The sequence below is a fragment of the Stegodyphus dumicola genome, chromosome 5 (assembly GCF_044657685.1).
Source record: "Stegodyphus dumicola isolate Sdum_Otavi_A_Nest chromosome 5, ASM4465768v1".
Taxonomy (NCBI): Eukaryota; Metazoa; Arthropoda; class Arachnida; order Araneae; family Eresidae; genus Stegodyphus; species Stegodyphus dumicola.
This window is the reverse complement of record NC_140772.1, coordinates 146,198,069-146,215,010: the sequence shown is the minus strand read 5'-3', so window position 1 is coordinate 146,215,010 and position 16,942 is coordinate 146,198,069. Positions and strand designations below refer to the sequence as shown.

The window sequence follows — 16,942 nt, the reverse complement described above, 5'->3', positions numbered from 1 at the left end:
CTATAAAATCTTCATGAAGTGTGCTTAAAGGTACATTTTCATTGGGTAGCATGCTCCCACCTTTTCCTTGCTTTTTGTTCATAAAATACAACCTACACAATACACAGTAGCTTGCTGTATTCACTTTTTGAAGGTAGAAATGAAAAAAATCTCTCTTCAGTGTATAGAGTTTGATGCTCTTTCGCAGCATAAACTGATATTCAAACTCCTAATGGACTTGAAGTGAATTATTGCTTGGCTGAAGATACTGACAAAGACTTCTGATGGTTAAAATATAACCTTTTTATTAAATCAGATCCTTGAACTGCACATCTCATGTTTAACAAAGTCAAACAATGACTTGTCGCAAGCTATCTTAAAAGTCACATTCAAATTCAAATTAAAACTAATCCAGTAATCAAATATTGCACAATTCATTTAATGGGAAGTTGGCTCAAACTTCTCACCAGCATAACAATTTAAATGTCAGCAGTCGCAATCCAAAGCCAGAGACTTTGGACTGTGATCTTATCTGAGATAGTGAGATAGATATAATAATAAATTACTGAGATAGTGAAATCTAGTAAATGTGGCCTCGAGAAGCAGAAACAGGCTTTGTCTTAAAATCTGTAATCCTCAAGTTTTCTCGAACTAGTTTGCATTCTGATAGGGAAATGAAAAGGAGAAGTGTAAATTTCTAAATCATAACTGGTTAAATTTACGTTCTTGTGTAGCATGAAATTTTTGGCTAAATAATTTTTGGCATAGGCATTCCAGACATGATTCTAATGCTAGAATGACATATGAATGTAGAAGAGGATTACTTTTAAAGGGACAGAAGTTAATTGACTTCAGAAAACTTTTTAAAATGTTGCTATACTGTCCATGCTTCGTAGCTATAGCTGTCCAGTCAATTTTTTAAATCACTATGGAATAGCTTTTGCCTACATTTTGTCAGGTATTGAAAACAAACTTGTGTATTTTGTTTGTTACTAAATATAAGAAAATGCATCCTTATTAGATTCATTAGTCTATTACTGCATTATTAGTCTTTTACTGCATACATTGGCAAATAAATCTAAATAATTAAACAAAGCTATTTTGAAAGCCATTCATCATAAAAATTCCTAAGTGCCAGAGTTTTTCTTTTGCCATGTCTAGAATTATGATTGTAGGAACAAAATTGTACTGTTAAATTGACTGAAGCTTCTAGTCATCATCAATGAGAATTTTTTGATTTTAAATTTATTTAGATATCATTTATTAACAAGTTTCATTGCATCACAAATTAGCAACTATATATGTAGTTTACTGTTTCTTTTAAATATATTATATTAGGGCTTTTGTAATTCAGTATATGTATGAACGCAATAAATTAATTAAGCAGAAATTACTACTGAGGTTCATGACCAAATGTTTGCATGCAATAAAAATAAAATACATTTGAAAATTGCTGACAAATACAACTTTCTGGATGAGTATTCAACTGTTAACACAAATTTATTTATGTGTCATAAATCAAGTGGATAAAGTAATTGTACATTGGCATTTCATTCTATTTCAGTTCAAATATTATCTGTGTGAATATTTTCATTGCTTTCCTCATGTACTTCTCTCTGTATGTTGCAAACATGAATGAGTTTAATTTAAGAAGTGCTAAATAAAAGGAAGCCTCCAGGACTGGATAATCCTTGCATGCATTGTCGTAATCATTTATTTGTGTACCTGAATTTTATTCAATAAGACAAACACAGTTATTTTAAAATCGTAATTGACACCGTAAATAAATAAAAACTGATAAAAATTATTATACGTAAATTTATTATGAACTCGCACACTACCCTCATAATTACACCTGGTTTACTCATCATGGACCTCTTAGTTGTATGCTTTATTTAAATATTTGAGGCTGTTTACCTGCAAATAATAGTAACATAATAATTATTTTTGTGGAAATATTTGTGTGGCTTTGCTGAATCTGATTAGAACTTGTTTCATCAAAAAATTTAGTATACAAAAGGGAATTAATGTTTATTAATACTGTGTCTTTCATTGTATATTTAAGGTGGAAATATTTATTATTCTTATTTCTTTTATTTTAGACATTTCTAAAAGAAAGTTTCCATGAAGCAAGTCTTGATCCAACATATTGCAATTATGTAGTAGGTGGAAGAATAGCATACCTGTGTTCTGTTCTTGTGGAAGATACTGCTGTTGTTTTCTGTGGTCCAGGCCCAAGAATTCTGGAGGCAGTTGATTTAGATTTATGAGATGCTGTTCCTGCCGAAGATAGCTCCAACTTATTTAATGAAACTTAACTTCAGTAAGTGGACTGTAATATTAACAATAACAAATTTATTTTAACAAAAGCAACATTATTGAATACTAGCACACGCATGTGCTTATAGTTACCTATGTAACTTAGTTAAAAGCGAACAACCATATGCTCCCACATCAAGTCAAAAATCATACATACTAATAAGGCAAAAACGAAATAACTTTAGGGTTACACTAAAGCCAAACTCTGCTTGGCGTAAAACAATGCTGCCAAGCAATACTCTTTCAGACACCGAACACTAAGTAACACTTTTTCTTTATGGCTCTTTTTATAAAATGGACTGATTAATTTTATTTCTAATTGTTTTGGGATATATGCACATAGACATGCTTTGTCATAATCAAATAAACCGGTTTCTGCATATTACAGAAAACATATTTTTTCTGAACATTGGTGAGATATTTTGAATGATTTGGTGTCTTTTCAGTCAGTGGAAGATTAGCCGAAAGGGAAATTAGTATACTCAGAGCAGAAATTTCTTCCCCTCCTCCACACAGAAAGGGAAATGAGGCAGGTTGCAAGTAAATAATACCTTTCCATTGAGAAAATATCTTGCATCTCTACCTGTCTTACTTGGGTGTTAACTTTTGCTTAAGTTGCATGTCTTCAACTGGCTTATATTTGGCAACTATTTGCCAAATTTTGCATATTAATTAACAGCACTAACTTTTAGCCTCTACAGAGCAGGCTATTTGTGTTTTCTTCTATTTGCATTTTACTCGCGTTCTTACTTGAAGAGGAAAAATTAAACATGTTATTCTATATAATTTTGATTTAAAAAGAATCTAGACAAATTAACTTAAAGAAAGTTAAAATGCATGGATTTATAAATAACTCTCTTCCTTAATAAGTTTTAAAAGTAATTAGTTTATTCAGCTACCTTGAGATTTCTGTCTTCAACATACTATTTTAAAAAATGAGTAGACAACAGTAAATTCAAATTCTATTCCTGGAAGGCAGTACTTTCATTTTAATTTGCAGTTATTTAATTTAATTAAATTTCATAGGATAAATTATAAAAAAAATTTCACTGATGCATATACCTCTAAATTATTATTTTAAAATGAAATGAAACAGCAAGCATAACATACATGGCAAATGGCTACATTCTGACTTTGTAGTTTAATCTCATATTTGATATTTCTGTGTTAGATACATAAATTGCAATCAGCATTAATTAGAATAGTTAAAGCTTTAAAGACATTATAAATAGTATTAAAATATAATCTCAAAAGCTTGTGAGATCATATTGTGAGTTCAACATGTGAGACAATTTGGAATTTTGATTTGAACTCATTTTTCATGGAAAAAGCGAAAAATATATGAAATGTTAAATGAAAAATATGTAAAATATGAATATAACACAAAATAAAATGTTTGATTAATTATACAAACATTCCAATAAAATGAGAAAGCTGCTCAAATGACTGAGTAGCAAAGTTACTAAAAAATGTGTCTAAGGGATAAGATTAATTTTTCTTTTACGCATTTTGCTAGGAAAATGTTTCTGAAATTTCATTTCAGTTTGTTAAAATTTTCGTCAGTTCAGAAAATGCGATGCTCCCAAATTAACTGGCTACATGGACATTTTCTTACTTTTCTCCTTGTGTAATGTGAATGGGAGACAGTTTCCCTTAAAAGGTCTTCCATTAAGGCATCTTCACTTTAAGAATATTGTGCTTCCCCATAAAAACTATTAAACAAACAAACTGAAAATACAAAGCACTGTTAAGTTTTTATCATAATTTGGGGTGTGGTCAGAAATTTTATAATTCATCAAAATTTCCTCCAGTAAACTGAACAGCCACATGCAACTCTTTGCCTCCTTAAATATAGTTTTCTTTATAATAAGCAGTAGTTTAATTTGTATAATTAAATATATAACTAAGTTAAATGTATAATTCAAATATCATGCTATGATGCTTGTTTATACGTATCATCAACTTCGTTTTTCATAGTATATTTATGCATATTATAATTTCAAAATGCATAAAATACATTAAATTGTTGAAATATTAATAAAAGACCAGAAAATTCATTTCTGGACTTTGAGCAAATTGTTTATAGAATGGGCTTTAACTGTTGAGACAGCATAAAAGACATATATTAGGAATACATTCTGCAATTTTTCAATTTTTTTCAGTCTTTTCTCAGTTTATTATATGAGCTCTATATCAGTGTTCACTTTTACCACATTAAATTCAATTTGACAGCAAAATCGCAAGATATTTAAAAGCAGCCAAACACCAAACTCATACGGTGTTGCCACTGCTTGGTTTGAAATCATTGAGTCTGTTAACCAAAAATATATTAAATTTTTGTAAAACGTGAAATAGATAATAAAACAAATTCAAATTTTGGACTTCCAGATGCGCATGTTTGGGTGGAGGACTGCATTATTCAATATTTGATTGCTCTACGGTTGTTTTTTCACAATGCAAGAAACATGCATAAATTCATGTAGATCCTTCTTTATTTAATTTCTTTAAAAATAATACAGGATGCTAATATTTGGTGACAACAATTTGACAAGTGATACAGTTAATCTATCTCAAATTCATATAAATGTATCTCATCATTGTTGAATAATTTCTTGCTTGAAATACTATAGCCAAACTTAAGACGTATTTCTTTAATTTTAATTATAAACTAAAATTTATTCTAAATATGATCAAATTCATATGAATTGTATTTTAGAGATTTTTGACTGTTCTGTCAAAGAAAGAATTACTGTCCATTAATATGCCAAATTTAACAGTTTTTGACCAAATGAGCAAAAAACTGAGAAAAGCAGACATTCAGGTAAAGTTGTTCATATGGATAACTTGGAGAAGAGGAAAACTGCCAAGTCCAGGCCAAAGTTGCTAAGTGTTTGGTTACTTGCACCTGTTTCTTTACGTGGGAGACAATTTTTGGCTAAAAGTAATTTATTTTCCTTTTCAGCTCAACTTCCACTGACTGAAAGTGGACATCATCATTCTGAATACTGCATTACCTTTTTTATGATCTTGCATAAGAACATAAAATCTATTTCATTTGTAATAAAATATGTTTAATGGTTTTTTTTTTTTTTGTTTTTTTTTTTTTTTTGATTCATCAGATTTATTGTACGAATTGGAAGATATGGAGACAATCTGGCATGCATTGGTGCAACTTCTAGGAACAACAGTGCATACTTACAATTTTCTACAAATGGTGGTAAATATGTTTTATCAAATTGAATATTACATGAGATATTATTTAAATGCTTGAAAATGTTTTTGAGTTATTCCATTATTTTTACATAATGCCATTCTTCCTTTACTTTAAAAAAATTATTAAGTAATGCATTTATAATTATTAAAATATTATACATAGTATTCACGTAATCATGTCTGCTGAAGTGTCACTGTATTAGGGATACTTGATTAGTAATAAGTTATTTCTCTGTTAACCCTGACAATGTCTATCACATGCTGAGGCTTACTTTCAAAAAGTCAGCAGAAATGTTTCAGGGGTAAGCCGTGCCAAACATCTAGGATTTCCCATGAATGAATTAAGAACACTGTGATGTTGGATGATTGGATCGCACCTCTTCCTTCAAGATATACCAAAGGATTTAATAAATTTGGGTTCTTGGTGGCCATTTCAGAAAAGAGAATTCTGTAAAATGCTCCTCAGGGGAGAAATTGTCTTTTTGGAACACTCTATTTTCATCCAGATAGCAGAAAAGTGATAAGAAATGTGACTTTTGAGCAGTTTCACATACTTGTTGGTTCAAATAGCAAAGATCCCAAACATTGTCAAGGAAGCTGTCTCGAACCATCACTGAATCATCACAATCATCATGACCTTGTCCATTTTCAGACTGGCACATTGAAAGTTTGGCTTCATAAGGATAGTACCGTATTTCTAACCTTAAAGTCAGCTTAATGCATTTGGAATCAAGACTCATACCTGCATGCCACTTGCTTCCATTCATCAATGAACCAGTCATTGTGTTCTACAACTCATAGAAGGCAGATGCTGATACAGTGGCATGCTGTTGGATGTGGTACTATCACAGTTCTTTGGCTTCTGAAGTCTGTACAAAGAAATAAGTAGTCACAATTTATCTAATCAGGTGTAAAGAGTCAACTAAATGAGGCACCCTGTCTGGATTGCTCATGTAGTTAGGTGATCACCTGAACTAAGGTTTAGTGTTATTGGCTACACATGATTATGGCTGAGACTACGAAGATCATGATCATTCAAGATTGCTTCTTGAATGATCAGGATTTTTAGCAATTGCTTCAAGATGCTAAACTTACACTTGTGCATATCCTAAGGGACTATCTTCACATGTTCAAAAATGAGGCAGCAGTACCAGAATATCTGTATAATGATATTTATCCTTAGGGATGAATAGCATTGTGTAGATATGCATATGCACTTCATTGTGCATATAATATACAAAAAAGGTGAATGAAACATTTTCTGCATATGAAGGCTTTTGTTATTATCCAGTTCTTATTTCATTTCCTGCTTCATTGTTGTGAGCAGACACTTGAAGAAAGTAACTAAATGCTGGTATTTATATATAACAATAAAACCACTGCATAGAAACAGTTGTTAAAATTTCAGATTTTTTATCAGCAATTTGGTTGCCACTAAAAAGAAGAATCATTCAAGTTCTCTTTGCTTCATTAACTGAACAATACATTGTTGCAATTTAAAATGTACATTAAAGTTACCATTTGATTGACAATCATCCATCAGTTTCTAGTGCTGAATTTTTATTTTCTTGCCCCATAAATATTTATAAGTACACACATACGCACAAAAAATATTTTTAATGCATTAAAATGGTTTCACTATTTCAGTAATATTTAGTTATTTCACTTTTTATTAATTTTTTAAAATTTTCAATTATTTTGCTCATTTCTCAGGCATACAATGGCATCTACTACATGAACTGAATTATTCTCTTGCTCATGTTTATCCTATAGTTCTTCCTGAGAATGGCATCAACTGGAAGTCGTTGGTGGCAACCATCAGGTTTCTTTGAAGATGCCTGCATTAGATGATGACATTTCTATTGATGGTTCTGAAATCAATGCATTTGAGTTATTGGATGATTTGAGAGCAAGGAACTTGATCCTACAAACTGGTGGTTTGGGCCATACTCTGAGGTGAGAAAATTGAGTGTATTTTTAAGTTCTGTTAGATATTGTGTTGCCCATTTAAGTTAAATTATTAACCATTGACTCATTTTATGAGAGAAATGGTTATTTTTATAGTAAAAACTGAACTCTGGTATGGTAGGTTTATGTAGATGTTTCTATTTTTAATTTTTTACTATCGCCAGATGTGCTCGCTTCTCATTTTTCTCCGCACCACTTTCATGTTCACGTTACTTTTCAAATAAAAGGATACTGCCTCTAAATGTTATTGTTATGTATTATTTTCAAAGAAATGATATAGGAAATTAAAAAAAATATTTTGGCAACACTTAATACTATATCAGGAATCCTAATGATATGCTGCTTTTAAAAATTTTGTGATTTTGCTATTGAATTTTGTGTGGGGTAAGTGCAAAGAAAGGGATGCTTAATAATAAAGTTAAAAAGACAAAGATAATTAGCAGGTCATTTTGTTAAGAAAGCTATGCATTGATATGATGAATTCAGAAATGACAATAGAAAGTAGGAAAATTTGTGGCAACATTTAACACACTATTGAGAATTCTAAATGTGAATCTACTATTGAATTCTATGTGATGTAAGAATTCAGTGGGCAAGCTACAAATTTCATAACATATGATACAAATTTATAATATAGAACCATTAATTGCCGAACAAGCATTTTTGTCTTTTAAATGCTCCCTAAATTTGTTTGAAAATTTAAGCATTGAAATGGTATCTAAGTCAGAAAATTCATTCTTGAATATTTTTGTGAATTTGTCAGCCATATTTATGTGTCTAAATAAATATATAGGTACCCACCTACATACATGCATATATACAAGATTAGGCATAATGAATATTTTACTTGGAATTTTTGTGCTACCGATACCATATACAATATTTGATTTTATATTTATAGACTTCTTTTATATACATAATTGAATTTATTTTGATAACTTTCTCTATCTTGTTTTAAAAACCTCTGTAACTGGAAATCATTTCTAGGATTAATACTTTAGAAAATGAAAGATTTACTTAGTATTTGCAATGTGACAGAAAATATCAAGAAAAGAAGTTACTTGCAATTTTTTATTTCTGTATTATAATAGAGTTTTCTTTTTTGCATTTTGTTAGCATTTGTTTTAAAAGGACATTTGCATTCTCAGTTTTTTCATTTAAAATTTCAAAGTTATACTCTGGCAGCATAATGACAACATGAAGTGACTTTTCCGTAGACTAAATTCTTTATAATGCAATAGCTGGAATTAGTATATAAAACTTGCATTTATATGAAGAAGACAATGCAGTAAAAAGGGGTGGCTAATTTGTTGTTAGTAGGAGACACATATTGGAGCTGAAGAGGATTGAAAAGTAATAAATATTATCTTTAAAAGTAGTAAACCAGATTTAGGGTAGAAAGTAGTGTTTGAAGTCATTTAATAATATTTCACATTTCTTAATTCATAAAATCACATAGTAATAAACACAAAGAAGTAATTTTTTGCTCTTGCTCATTTATCAGGAAAATATGTTTAGTAGCTACACACATTTTTTTCACGTGTTCATTTTTTCACATTTCGCACATTTATAATAAACACAAAGAAGTAATTTTTTGCTCTTGCTCATTTATCAGGAAAATATGTTTAGTAGCTACACACATTTTTCTGCAATGTGTTGAACATTTTCTTACCTAAATAGGAAAACAAGTTTTTTTCCTTTGATTTCCAATATTTATTTTCTTTCTGATTACAGCTATGAATCAATTTTGCCAATTTTAATCAACTACTACATTCAAAATAAACTTTTTCTTACCCTCCAAAAGTCAGATACTTGCTAGGTGCTTAAATCCATAACAGTGGCTAAATTAATTACACATCAAGCTGAGACGTGAAACTTATTTTAAAATAAGCTTTAAACTTAGCACAATTGTTTTTTTTTTTTTTTTTTTTTTTTTTTCGGTCTTTATCACTAACAAACAGGGCAATCGTAACATGGGATATTAGCATACTGCCCAAAACAATAAGTGTAAAATATATCTGTGGAATATTCCACTTCTTAATATAATTTCTAAAACTTACAGCACATAAAAATCCTTGTGCCTTTTATGATAATTTTAGTGTTTTCCTGGCCTTCATTGGAATGAGCCCAGAGACTTGGGGAGTCATTGCCGAAAATTGACATAAAATCGACTCAATTTGATCTAACAAAAGCACTTGGTTCTAGAATTTGGATCAGTCTTTTCTAGAATTAGAATTGCATTAAATTAGTAATTATGAGTTAAATAATTATTTAAGTAGTAATGTCGTAAATAATTTCCTAAGCTGTTTTTAATTTGTTGAGTTTCTAAACTGTTAGAGGTGTTGCTTTAACTGGGTCAGGAAGCATCTTTTGCAATCAATTAATGCCATTCACTACTGAGTCCTTTTCAGAGCTTTTGTATTGAGTATATTGTTTTCAGTGTATTCGATAGTTTGATCATTGTCTAATATCAAAAGGCACTGAAAAAAACACTGCTCGAAGAACAGCAATTTGTATTTTCTTCAGATGAAGATTTTTTATCTGGAAATGCTTACCAAGGTTGTAAAATTTATATGTAATGAACTGTTATTTGTAGCTGTTGGCCATTTGAATCATTACACCATGACAGAATCACACATCAAATCTGAAATTTGTATAAAAAGTAGAACATGCTGGGATATGCAAATGTTCAGTATTCCACAGCATGTGTACATTATATGAAAGAGTAAATAACACTACAAAGTAATTTAAAAAGGCAGACTAAAATGCCAGTTTTTCATCCATACATTATGTTTACTTGTTATTTTGAAGGTTGGGGGTCATGTAATGTCTCATAAGACAAGAAGCAATTCATACTAACATGTCTCAGAATTCAGTTGCAAGGAGACTCAGTATTGTGAGTTACTGTGTATCCCAACTGCTAATCATTTTGGTCTAATGATTTTTGCTAGACTTTGCAGTTAATAACTCCAGGAGAACCACAGAGATTGGCCTGAGAATCTCATTGGTCTTCTCTCACTATTGCCCCAAATGACAGATATCTTGCCCACATGACTGTTAGGAATTTTTTATAGGAAACTGGATATATCGCTTAACATCAAGTATGGCTCAATGGCATCTGAAGCACTGTAGATTATTTGTAAAGGGAGCATTACTTCAGCTTTCTTTCACACTCTGACACAGGAATCGATGCCTTTGATGGTGTGTTCAGCGCCAAACACAGGTTCATGAAAAGTGTGATGTCACCATTTCGAATAAGTCCCACTTTTCTTTTAGAATGTTATGATAGTCATATCCACGTGTGGAGAATGCATATTCGAAGCTTGCATTTTTCATCATTATGCTGGCCCAGCAACAGTATGAGGTGCACTGGATGCACATCCTGTTCACCAATAGTGTGCATATCTGGTACTCTTACCAGTCACTATCATATTACTGAGGTTTTAATGCCCATGGCTATGAATATATCCAGGGCTTCTGTCCCCTCTCCTTTCAATAGAACAATGGGCAAACCATTGTTCCTCACATTGCCCTACATATTCTTTATACACAGGATGTTCAACTCCTGCTTTGCACAATGCATGTTCAAGATTTCTCACCAATTAACAGTTGGAGAGAGACTGAAATGACAATATTTACATGCCAGTGCAACACTCTAGCATAGACCTTGAAACCACAGGTGGACTTTTGTACCCATGACTGCCATCCGAAGTTTGTTTGACTCACAAAAACAATAGCAGGTAACATTCAGTTTCCTTTCAGCTGCTATGAGTTATGATTATTGGGAGTACTGATTTCTGCATCCTCCATTTGTAGTATTTATCTGAGTAAAATCTAGCAATAAAAAGAGTCCTTGGTCAAATTATTCAAGAGCTCATTTTTCATACTTTGGAAAGCAGGAGATAATATTAATCTTGTTGATCCCACTGCTGTTGGGAAAATAACACAGAGAGCAGCCATATTGACTTTTCATCAGCAGGGATTAGGAGCACTAATCAATACATGATACAATGGCAATAGAAGCGAGTCTAGATGATTGCAGCAGCGTCTTGCTAGGATGAAAGCGAGAAGGATTCAGGGGAAGAAGGAAGGGAGTCAAAAGTTTCAGTTTGAATTAGAAAAAGTTTCGATTTACAATTATTTATTATTATTGCTATTGATTTACAATCTTTTTGATTTCGCAAGAGGCATCTACATTAAGTGTTATGTAAGATCGCATGATTAATTTGAAGGACACAGTTTAGACTTATAGAGCTATTTTTAAGATAGCGAGATGTTCGCAAAAATGTTTTACTCCTGAAGATCAGGGACTGTGCCTGATCGCCCTCAAAATCGATAGAGATTTATTGAAAATCTTCTCAGATAAGGTAGCTTTTCTGGGTAATTTTATAAGTAAAGCCTTTTCTAAGGGAAGTTTGTGAACATTTAAGTCAAAATTATGTTTACTGAAATAATGCTCTTTAATATAAATTACATTTTATTATTAAATAATCATTAAATTACATATTTTATTAATCCATTTAATTATGTATGATTTAATGATTTCCATTTAATTATGGATTATTTAATGATTTTTAATCATAATTGCATGATTATTATTTGTAATCATAATTACAAATCATTAAATCATTCTGTTTAATAAATTACAATTTATTATTTACTACGTAAAAATCTCATATAGCAAATGTAAAGCAATTTACATTTGACTGAAATTTTTTCTGTAGGAATACTTCAGGTTTTGACACCAGGTGCCATTATTATTAAATATTAATTTTTAACACTTTTCCTATTATTAAGAAATTAAATTCTTAATATACAACTGTGTACATTTGTAAATGTATAGAACCAAGTAGATTAATAATATGTATTTCCCTTTAATTAATGAATGAGATAATTAAAGCTAACCAAAATAAATTTTACAGTATACAAGAGTTTCACGAGCACATTTAAATGCAATTTATGGGCTTTTGAAGAAATCCATTGATTAAAAAAAAAATGCTTTTTCACATAATGTATAAAATTTCATTTGAAATATTTAGAAAGAAAAATACGTCATAAGAAATTCATTTGTGATAGCAAATAATTTTTAAAAATAAGATCAGGAATTAAATAGTCAAAAGGAGTATTGGTACAGCTGTGAAAATGGAAATAATATTTATTGAGTCTTTTTTAAATTAAATAAGATATTCTCATTAGATTTACAAATAAGTTTAAAGTGATTAAGACACAAGATTCATTATTTCCTATCTTGTTCATTTGCGGTTTTGCAGCTGAAGATGATGGTTCGGTAAAACCATCGAAACTAGTCCTGTGAAAATTTTGTAGGTATAACGCTGATTTTTGTTGTTTGACTTCTGAATTAGTAAGTTTAAAGTGCTTTAATGTCAACTAAAAGCTTATTTCATGAAAAAGGCGTATCCTAAATGATACTTAATTTGTTTAGTCGATTAATTGTTTTGGCATAGTACATTTATATTAGATTAACTACTCCGTGAAATTTAAGACTTTATTAATTTTCGAGAGAATTTAAATTATGATAAATATTTCTTAGTTTCATTCGAATAGGGAGATGTGTTTTATTTAAACTTTTAAAATTTAGATCCAGTTATTGATTAAAAAATTAAATAGTCGAGTGATTCATGAAATATTCATTGAAAGAAGTTGAGTAATTTTCTCTTGAATAAAAAAAGACTAGAATAACTCTTCTTGAAATTCATAAAAACCCTTCTTAGTATGTTCAGAGGCCCACCAGCAGCCGAGCAGTAAAAGCCACTGAACTCTGGTAATTCATTTCGGAGTTTGATTCCCAGCAAACGGGCTAGCTGCCCGGTCGTTTTCGTGGTTTTCCCCATGCATAAGGCGGATACGAGCCAGTTTCCCTTAAAATGACCTCCACAGGGCATTCCTTCCTTTCCGTGTAATGCCTAAAGGCGGAGCACGTAATAAGTAAAAATAAAAATATGTTTTAATATTAAAAGGCTTTCCAGCTTTTACTTATTGTTGTTGTCTTGACCATGTATTTCATGAAAGAATGACCTTTTACTTGTTACTTGTACAACTGCTTTTAAAAGTATGGTTTTCTTCTGCAAACCCCTTATATTCTTCTCTATAATGTACAGCATACCACATAAATGTAATAAAAATTATGGCACATAAATAACTTAATAATTAGAATATGAAAAATGGTTTACTAGGTTCTTGCCTTATTATTTTTTGTATTGTTATTGTTTTTGATTTTACAAATATACACAAGTTTTCAGAAACAGAATCACAGATTTTATTTGCACAATGGCTCAATTTTTATTACCGCGATCTCTGCGCTCGAGGTATTAATGTAATATTTTAAATATTTAGCATAAAATTGCTTAACATGATAGTTTCTTGGTTTCTACTGTAAATTATTGACTTATCTGAAGTCTGCTTCTACTAGGTAAGAAAAAGGGAAATGTTAATTATGTTTGTTGTACGAAACCAATCCTCCTTCAATGCGATCAGTTTTTCTTCGATAGTTATTTCAAAATGAAACGTATGGCATTTCAGCTGTTCTATGCAAACACAATCAAGTTTTCACTTTATTAAAAGCTTTCAAATTATGCAAGCGGATCATACGTAACACATATCTTCTGAGGAAGTTTTAAGTGCTTTGTAATTTTCGTGGTTGTGTTTTCTTGTGTTCCTGCCTTTTACATTTTTATATTGCACTTCTTGTGTAAAAAATTTTTTATATATTTAGAAGAAATTAAAAATTCGGTAAGGTTTAATATTTTTACGGTCGCTTAAATGAATTTGCTAAGGTTTTCTGTGCTCTCTCTCAGCTTGTAGTCTATTAATCTACTCTTGCACTCGCTACTAGTTATCCATTTTTACAGCTTTGTTATTAAGCATTGCTTTCTTCCCAATTATGCCGCTTACGCTTCAGAAAAATGTCACAACGAACATTTTTAAAAGCTGCATACTAGCATATGTTTTTGCAAATTTTGAATAGAGTAGTCCTGCACGCAAACATTTGCACCTGAAAGCCCGAATTTTGAATTTCAAATTTGTTTTATTATTTATTTCATATTTAAAAAAACTTTTCATTTAAAATTTAAAGGTTTTCTTTAACGAACTCATTGATTTGAAACCACGGAACCTATGGCGAAACTTCGAAACTAAATATTTTTGTCTCCAGCGTGCGAAGCTGTTGCCATTCAGAAAAGTGGAAGTTATTTATCTTTCAATTTTAATAAACAAATTCGACTCTAACTTTTCATAACTAGTTTTTATAGAAGTAGTATAGCAAATATAAAAATATGCATGGCGTCTTCTTACATTGTATCACCAATTTAAAAGTATGCTGTTTTTAAATATTTAGTGATTTTTGCCGTTGGTATTGAATTTTATGTGGTGAAGTGTGAAGAACCTTATATTTAATAGATAAGGTTAATACACAACAATAAGAAAAAATTAACAATATTGTTAGCACATAGCAATATAACACAATGTTAATAAGAAAATGTTAAAAAAATATTTTGTAAGCCATCTTGCTATCAAAACTGGATACTAATATGATGAACTGATTAAAGACTGAAAAAATATGAAACTGCATAACAATACTTGTTACTGTATTGGAAATTCTAACGAGATGCTGCATTAAATGTAAAATAATACTTTTGTCATTTTACCATTGAATTTTACACGGAGTAAAAGTGAAGAAAGCAATGTGTATAACAAAACAAATTATGTAAGTGAGTTCAAGAGCAGACTAATAAGCTGCGAACTCAGCGAGTGTTTAGAAAATCTTAATAAACTCTCTTGTGTGGCTTTAAAATCTGAACACTTTCAGTTTTATTTCATTTTATTGTCCCAAAGGGGAATTTACCGAGGAGGGCTATTCATTTCGTTTTTGGCATTTTTGTGTTGATTCACTATAAACGGCAAATCACTTTTCAAACTGTTGCCACCAAATATTAGAGCCCTGTATTATATTTAAAAAAATTAAATAATGACGAATCTGCACAAATGTATTTATGTTTCTGGCATTGTGATAAAACAACGGTACCTAGAGACATCCAATTTTGAATAACGTAGTCTTCCATTCCTGTATGGGGATCTGGAAGCCCAAATTTGGAATTTGTTTTATTTATGTATTTCATATTTTGTAAAGCATTTATGAGTTTTTGATTAAGAAACTGGACGATTTCAAAGAGAGCAATAGCAACACTGTACGAATAAAACATTTTAATCTCCAGTGCACAGGACTGTGTATTGGAAATCTAAAGATATGATCGTTTAAATATTTGGTGATATTGCCGTTGAATTGAATTTTATGGTTTAAGTGCAAAGAACATATTTAATAAATAATGGTAACACACAAAAACTTTAAAAAACGCCCTTTTGGGAGTAATGCAAAATCTGAAAGCTTTCAGATTTTTAAATTTTTATATTTACTTCCCTTCCTCCTCAGTTTAAAAAAAAAAAATAGTAGTAACGCTTTTCCACTCACGTGCCCCAAGATGGCAATTAAACTCCTGGTTCAGTTTCCTTTTTCGAATCAACTGTTTGACCAATAATTAAGAAAAATATCTAACTCCAACTCAATGTCTGAGAGTTTTGGAAAGAAAAAGGAAGGCCATTATTTAAAAGAAATTAGTAGCTTGACATTCACTTGTCAAAAACCTAACACAGAATTTGCTAATTAGGCTTAATGAACCAGAGCAGTCAGAATTAACCAAGATAGCTATCCACTTATATTGCCTCTCGAGAGAATATTTTAATTCTACCGTAATATTTTATTCTGCTTGACTCAAAGAGGTTTGAGAAGATTTTGTCTTCCTTTCTACATCTTTTTAATTACTAACAGCCGTCTATTCTAAGACGTTTTCGAGGAAAAAGCATTTTTTACATATTATACATGTTCTTTCAGAGATCAAAACTATAAATGAGTCATTTTTATTTATTTACTTACTAGAGGAAGTATCCGATGCCAATTAAGTTAAATTTAGAATAATGTATCTAACAACGGAGAGAATGATACCACTGTAATCCTTCTGTAATAACGATGAAAAAAAAAAAACGATTGATAGTCATACCTTTTTCACTCTGATGCGATATGGAACCCACAGAAAAATTTCTGTAGAAAAATAAACTAATTCTCTCCCATTATATGTGCAACAATCGCACACAGTTTTTAATGATTTTCGTCTTTCTAATCAAAAGGTCGTAAAAGCTCAAGTTCCGTCCAATATGTCACCTATATTCAATTCAGTCCATTAAATGTGACAAAAAGTTTATCATAATTTATTAGAAGTCAATAATGCGAACAAACAAACACACACACACAGACATTCTTCTTTATATATATATATTGTAACGCTTACCCATTTTTGACTAACAAACTGCGATTTGAAAGCTAAGCAAATGTATTTAATGTTGAGCATTGCTATTTTTATTTCATCGTGAAACTTACAATTTTTTTTTTTTT

At 30.6% G+C, this 16,942-nt stretch overlaps 1 protein-coding gene across 7 annotated transcripts in view; it reads left to right on the top strand.

Moving 5' to 3' along the window:
• LOC146997283 (uncharacterized) overlaps positions 1–16,942 on the top strand; it is a 39,531-nt gene that overhangs the window by 10,767 nt on the left and 11,822 nt on the right. For 5 of the 7 annotated variants that reach the window (XM_085816298.1, XM_085816297.1, XM_085816292.1 and 2 more), the window contains exons 2-4: positions 2,082–2,302; positions 5,418–5,515; positions 7,285–7,467. The gene's annotated coding sequence lies outside the window, so the exon portion shown is untranslated. Of the gene's footprint in view, positions 1–2,081; positions 2,303–5,417; positions 5,516–7,224; positions 7,468–16,942 lie in introns of all 7 variants that reach the window. The other 2 variants (XM_085816295.1, XM_085816296.1) reach the window with 2 other exon arrangements.